At 38.9% G+C, this 7426-nt stretch overlaps 1 long non-coding RNA gene across 1 annotated transcript; it reads left to right on the top strand.

Moving 5' to 3' along the window:
- The first annotated feature begins 6264 nt into the window (after nt 1–6264).
- Nucleotides 6265–7154, top strand: LOC119562356. Its single transcript, XR_005221810.1, has 3 exons — nt 6265–6314; nt 6935–7067; nt 7115–7154. It is a non-coding gene; the product is annotated as an uncharacterized LOC119562356 (long non-coding RNA).
- The last annotated feature ends 272 nt before the right edge of the window (nt 7155–7426 follow it).

Here is a 7426-nt window from a genome sequence, read left to right as displayed (position 1 = left end):
TCATCGTGCTTTTCCTGCATTCGCTGGCAAGCTTTATTACGAGCAATGTCAAAAGAATCTTCCCGATTACATTTTAAGGATCGATCATCTAATAAGTTTAATTTCCTTAACAACGAGTAAGTGGAACCGGAGGTAATCATGTGCTGGCCGAAAACCATGTAGTATGGAGAGGTATCTATACTACCATGAACCGATGATCTTAAAGCACAACATATCCTACTTAGATACTCGTCCCAGTCCTTCTGATCAGGACGCAAAATTGCTCTAATTGCAGAGATTACAGAACGATTTACGCGCTCAGACGCGTTAGCCTGGGGCGAATGCACTGCAGTCAGTGTGTGAGTAACCCCGTACTGTTGCATAAGCTTCTGAAAAGCATGAGAGCGAAATTGCGAACCGTTGTCGGATAACACCGTTTCCGGAGCTCCATACGCCATAAACAACTCCCCTTCAAGGTATTTTATAACGACACTAGTTTCAATCTTTCGAACTGCTTTAGAAACACATACTTGAAAAAATGATCTAAAACGATAAAAATACCAATGTTCCCACTTCTTGACCTAGGATAAGGTCCAAGGAAGTCAATAAAAAGACGTTGGAAAAATCGTTGACTTTCAGGGGCTTTTCCTAAGGGAGGACGCAGTGCGAAATTTGGAGCTTTTGTGGTTTTACACACTTCACAGGCATTTATATAAGTCTTTATATCCGACACAAGGCCAGGCCAGAAATAGAATCGCCTCACTCTCTCAATCGTTTTGTGTATGCCACAGTGTGACGACAAAGGGCTATCGTGCGCTCGCGAAAGGATTTCGGGCACTAATTCTCTGGGTATCCACAGCTTCCACGCATACTCATCGTGAACTTGCTCTCCTGTCAAGTGTTCGGCTTTGCGATAAACGTAACCGCTGTCGGTCTTAAGATCGGTAAAACTAGCTTGGTTTGCCGCTACTTTCTCTACAAGATCAACATACCCAGCGGACTTAAAATGTTCCGAACTAAGTTCAACGAGCAACCCTTCACGCAAGTCTAAGGCGGCTACTGTATCCAGTTAACGCGAGACAATGAATCGGGAACTATGTTAAGGGATCCCTTACGATGCTCAATATCGAAACTATACCTCTGCAACGCTAACGCCCATCGAGCTAAGCGAGAATTTAGGTCATGATTAGACATTAACCATTTCAAAGATGCGTGGTCTGTTATGATTTTAAATTTATGTCCTTCCACATAGGCCCTAAAATTTTTAAGAGCTACAATCGCTGCTAGGCATTTTTGTTCAGTGACCGTATAGTTACGCTGAGCCTTCTTCAATTTCTTCGAAATGAACGCAATCGGACGCTCGTCTCCTTCCTCAGAGACTTGTACTAAAATTGCACTTACACCGGTTGTACTTGCATCGCAATGTATCGCAAATGGTGTAGAAAAATCGGGGCTACATAAATCCGGAGCCTCACTAAGACACCGTTTTAACTGTTCAAAAGCTTTGATTGCCTCATCAGTCAAACTTAACCTCCGTTTCGTGGTCATCAAATCAGTCAGAGGAGCGGATAGCGATGCAAAATTTGGAACAAACTTGCGGTACCACCCGCACAAACCCATAAAACTTCTCAAGCTGCGCAAAGTCCTGGGTAGCGGAAAAATCGTGATGGCAGTCACCTTTTCAGGATCGGTGCGTATTCCGCCGTCACCTATTATATGACCTAAATAGCGCACACGCAGCATGCAGAAATGACTTTTGCCAATATTGATTGTCAAACCGGCACGCCTTATGTGAAGAGCTACCTCTCTAAGTACTTCGAGATGTCTTTTAAAACTAGCAGAAATTACCAATAAATCGTCTAAGTAAATGAACACCTCGTTCCTGAGATAAGCTGGGACGACCTTGTCCATCAACCGCGACATTGTGCTCGTGGCATTGCACAGCCCGAACGGCATGACTTTAAATTGGTAGAGGGGTCTACCAGGAACTGTGAACGCCGTCTTGTCTCGAGATGCAACATCTAAAGGCACCTGCCAATAAGCATCCTTAAGATCAAGACTAGATATGTACTCTGCCTTAGGCAAACGGCTTAAAATGCCACTAATTTGGGGAAGTGGGTATGCATCCTTTTCGGTTAAACTGTTTACCTTACGACAATCCAGACAAATTCTAACTTTTCCAGGTTTTGGTACCATTACGATTGGAGAAGACCAAGCACTTTCTGACTCCTCTATCACCCCCAATTGTATCATTCTATCGATCTCGGCGTACATAGCCTTTTCTACTGCGGGAGAAACAGGGAAATGACGTTGTTTTATTGGTTTAGCCATACCCACATCGATCGAATGCACAATTAAATTGGTCTTACCGAGACCTTCTTGAGTAAAAGAGGGAAAACAACTGATTACATTCATTAGTTTTGCTCTCTCAGCCTCGGACAAATCATGTTGATCGGTTTCGACCTTTCCGTTGCTATCGATAGGCTCTAGCTCGGAAATATTTAACAGCCTCCAGAAATCTATTCCCAAATACAAATTTTGCTTCAGTGAGGGTATTATGTAAATCGTCAATGGATGACGTTATTATATTCAACATCCAATTTTAATCGTCCTACTATCTGTTGAGATCTTCCATCTGCAGTAGCTGCGTTAGCTGTTATCGTTTTGTAATCGTACATGTCTAATACTTCACAAGCTAACTGTCCTCCAACACAACTAATCGCTGCGCCAGAATCTAATAATTCATAAACGGTAGAGAAGACGAATTGGCAAGAATGAGGGAGGATCCTTAGGCCTTTCAATAAGAGAGCTGAGGTACGCTACACCGAGTTTACATTCCCTAACATTCTTCCAAAATTCTTTTATTCGCTTCGAACTACGAGATTTAAGCTGTTCCAACTCAGGTGTGTGGTTAACAGTCGTGATAGTCACGGTTTTTAATTCTGGGATTTTGCTGTGTAGCAAAGGACTAGCAGATAATTTTTGTTCGTCAGGGAGTGTGAGTGACACAACTGTGGCTGCGTCATCTATTCGTCGGTCATTGTGGCTTGACTTCGAACGGTGATCGAAGCCTTCTGTCTGAATGGCGACTTCGACATGCCGGCTTGAATGGAGACCCTCGAGCGTATCCTGAATATCGTTTAATATCGGCCAAAAAGTCTTCACGTCGACGACAAATCTCTCTTAATTCCGAAACTGATCTAATCTCGATATTTAAAAGTTCATGTCTAATTTCGTGACGTAGGTTGTTCTTAAGGACCCGTACTAATTTATGCGGCGTCCATGGAACTTCTAGCTGATCAACTAGTCCTGATATGGTCTCATAAAAGCAATCAAAAGTTCCATTTGGCTTTTGCTTAGTGTTCCTTATCCCCATCATCCCTACTTGGTCTAAACTGTTGACGTAAGGCTGCATAATATGCATCCCAGACAACTTCGCCGAGTGCTTTGTGATATCGCCAATAAAACTCGTTGGCTTTCCCTTCAAAAAGCACGCTTGCATTTTTACAAAGTACCGTGAAATTTCCTTCTAACGTTTCCTTTGTGAGTGTCTCTACTCTGTATATAAAATTGTCGACAGACACCCCTACTCCAGAATATTTAATTTTCCATCCATTAGGTATATGCACAACTTTATCCGGTCGGCTTAGTAAATCAGACGTGGTGCTTCTTTGAGAACCTGGAGAGACTGTAAGAAGCCGGGAATTTTCCAGTGGTTCACTCGTTAAATCGGACTGACTATTCATACTTTCTATGCCTCGAACAGCAGGTTGTTGAATGTTACCATTGCTACTAATTTGTGACGACAAAGCTCTTATTATACTGTCTGTCAATGAACTTTGAATCAATTCTGTCACTTTTCGAAAGGGTAGAGAGTAGTCTCCGCTCCATAGCAAGTAAAGTCATAGCGTTAGCTGTTATGAAGCCTGCCGCATTATTACTGCAATTTGTATTAACTCCTGATGTGGAAGGTCCCTCATCCGTTGCTGATGTATTACTACTCTCTAAAGGTTGCTTAGTTTTTGCGAGTTTGTAGCCCTGAGTTATCAAGTGGCTTACCGACTGTAGGCCTACAAGCTGATTTGCATACTGGACATTGTGCGCTTTTCTTAAAATGTGCTTCTATGCACTTCCTGTGAAATTCATGTTGACATGAGGTTATGAAAATTTCGGCGACGGTAATATCGGATTTACATAACGGACAAATTGTAGCTGGGCCACCTTCTGCCCCCTTATTTGGCGATCGGTCCACACCCATAATGCACACCGAAAAAAATATTCTCCGGACAATTTCCAAACGCCAACGTTAACCAACTACAACCACAGTTTTAACCAAGTAAGAGTGTTTATGTTTCTATAAACAAAAATTGTAAAACCAAAAAAATGTATATACGGAAACGATATTACTTGTTTCTATAAACAAAATTTTAAGCCCCAAAAAAATATATATTCGGAAAAGATATTAACTGAACTCCTTGCTAGATGTCCTACGAGTCGAGGATGTTTTTTTTTTTTTTTTTTTTTTTTTATAAGTTTCTCGGAAATTGTTGAAATTACAGAAATAAAAGATTGTTTAGGCTTTATAAAAACCTTTTCCAAAAATATAAAAAAAAGGAGGGAAGTAGTTACTTTCTTATTTCGGACAGCGGACAGCGACCTGTTCAAAACATATTCGCATGTATTCCAGCCTATGAAAAGGGAATATAATACTTCAGGAAAATGATAAATAAAAGATTGCCACTAACTATTTGTGGATACGGCACTGCTTTCAAGTGATGCCATTATTTTCCGAACAGTTAAATTAATGTCTATCTTTAATTTACAGAGCATAGTTAGTTCAACGACTTGGTTTTCTTAGCTGGGACAGAAGACCTAAATTGATTTTTGGATTCTCTGTTTTCCTCAGACTAATAGCCACCTCATCATCTCTGCTAGATTTTGGAAAATTCTTTAGTAAGCTTATAATTCCGGACAGCTTTGAATACTTATATTCAAAAAGCATGTTTTCCAAGAAGAAAAAAAATAAAAATAAAATTTTGTATAAGAAAATAAGAAAAAAAAATTTTAAAGAAATTAAATTTATCTTCCAGTGAGTCTTAATGAATAAAAATTACTCAGTAAGGCCCCTACACGTTGAGCGCCACTTTTTCTTATTAATAATAATGAATTATAATTGTAGCGTGTAACGTTTGACTGAAGTGTTTTGCATCGAAGGATCTGTACTTGCGGGACACGCTATAGGGTCCGGCACTAACTCGTCTGCTTTGGGGGTGTTGTTCTTGCTTTATACTGACCCTGACACTGTCTACACATTATTATTAACAGACTAAGAATTGAGCGTGCTTGCGACAAAATTATAAATTATTTAACTAAACCGGAAGAAATATAAATAAATTCGGAAAAATAAGAATTTAAAGACTCAAGAAAAGAAAAGAATGAGAGAAATCTTAAAGCAGCGAAGACACGGATGTTGTTGTGCTCGCATGTTGCCCACCCTACCTATGATCACCTGCCGCAAGAGCATGGCTCTGGTGACCCCTTATGTACCCTACGACCGAGAAAACATCAGCTAAGTTCAGTAAATTTTGGAATTTAATATGACAGTTTTTATGTCATTGATTTTAATTTTGCGGAGGTTTACAGAAATTGGCCTTCTTTCCATCTTTAAAAGCCCATAACTTGGTCAAAAGGACTTAGATTTCGATATGGCATACCTTTATGGGCTTGTGGAATGCTTATGTTGCTATCTGCATTAATATATAAGACTTTAAAGATGGTAAAAAATATGACCGTTCTTATGTCATTGATTTTAATTTTGCGGAGGTTTACAGAAATGGGCCTTCTCTCCATCCTTAAAAGCCCATAACTTGGTCAAAAGAACTCGGATTTCGATATGGTATACTTTTATGGGCTTCTGGAATGATTTTGTTGTTATCTGCATTAAAATATATAGCTGTAAAGGTAGTGAAAAATATGACCGTTTTTATGTCGTTGATTTTAATTTTGCAAAGGTATACAGAAATGGGCCTTCTCTCCACCCTTAAAAGCCCATAACTTGGTTAAAAGAACTCGGATTTCGATATGGTATACCTTTATGGGCTTGTGGAATGATTATGTTGGCATCTGCATTAAAATATATAGCTTTAAAGGTAGTAAAAAATATGACCGTTTCTATGTCATTGATGTTAATTTTGCGAAGGTTGACAGAAATGGGCCTTCTCCATCTTTAAAAGCCCATAACTTGGTCAAAAGAACTCGGATTTTGATATGGTATACCTTTATGGGCTTGTGGAATGATTATGTTGTTATCTGCATTAAAATATATAGCTTTAAAGGTAGTAAAAAATATGACCGTTTTTGTGTCATTGATTTTAATTTTGCGAAGGCTTACAGAAATGCGCCTTCTCTCCATCTTTAAAAGCCCATAACTTGGTGAAAAGAACTCGGATTTCGATATGGCATACCTTTATGGGCTTGTGGAATGATTATGTTGTTATCTGCATTAAAATATATAGCTTTAAAGGTAGTAAAAAATATGACCGTTTCTATGTCATTGATGTTAATTTTGCGAAGGTTGACAGAAATGGGCCTTCTCCATCTTTAAAAGCCCATAACTTGGTCAAAAGAACTCGGATTTCGATATGGCATACCTTTATGGTCTTGTGGAATGGTCATGTTATTATCTGCATTAAAATATATAGCTTTAAAGGTAGTAAAATATATGACCGTTTTTTTTTTATTGATTTTAGTTTTGCGAAGATTTACAGAAATGGGCCTTCTCTCCATCCTTAAAAGCCCATAACTTGGTGAAAAGAACTCGGATCTCGATATGGCATACCTTTATGGGCTTGTGGAATGATTATGTTGTTATCTGCATTAAAATATATAGCTTTAAAGGTAGTAAAATATATGACCTTTTTTAAGTCATTGATTTTAATTTTGCGAAGATTTACAGAAATGGGCCTTCTCTCCATCTTTAAAAGCCCATAACTTGGTCTATAGGACTCGGAATTCAATATGGCCTACCTTTATGAGCTTGTGGAATTATTATGTTGTTATCTGCACTAAAATATATAACTTAAAAGATGGTAAGAAACATGACCGTTTCTATGTCATTGATGTTAATCTTGCGAAGTTTTACAGAAATGGGCCTTCTCCCCATCCTTAAAAGCCCATAACTTGGTCAAAAGGACTCGGATTTCGATATGGCATACCCTTATGGCCTTGTGGAATGATTATGTTGTTATCTGCATTAAAATATATAGCTTTAAAGGTAGTAAAAACTATGACCGTTTTTATGTCATTGATTTTAATTTTGCGAAGGTTTACAGCAATGGGCCTTCTCTCCATCCTTAAAAGCCCATAACTTGGTCAAAAGAACTCGGGTTTCGATATGGTATACCTTTATGGGCTTGTGGAATGATTATGTTGTTATCTGCATTCAAAT

This window comes from Drosophila subpulchrella, unplaced genomic scaffold (assembly GCF_014743375.2).
Source record: "Drosophila subpulchrella strain 33 F10 #4 breed RU33 unplaced genomic scaffold, RU_Dsub_v1.1 Primary Assembly Seq426, whole genome shotgun sequence".
NCBI classification, from domain to species: domain Eukaryota; kingdom Metazoa; phylum Arthropoda; class Insecta; order Diptera; family Drosophilidae; genus Drosophila; species Drosophila subpulchrella.
The sequence above is the reverse complement of the archived record's forward strand: the minus strand, read 5'-3'. Positions and strand labels throughout refer to the sequence as shown.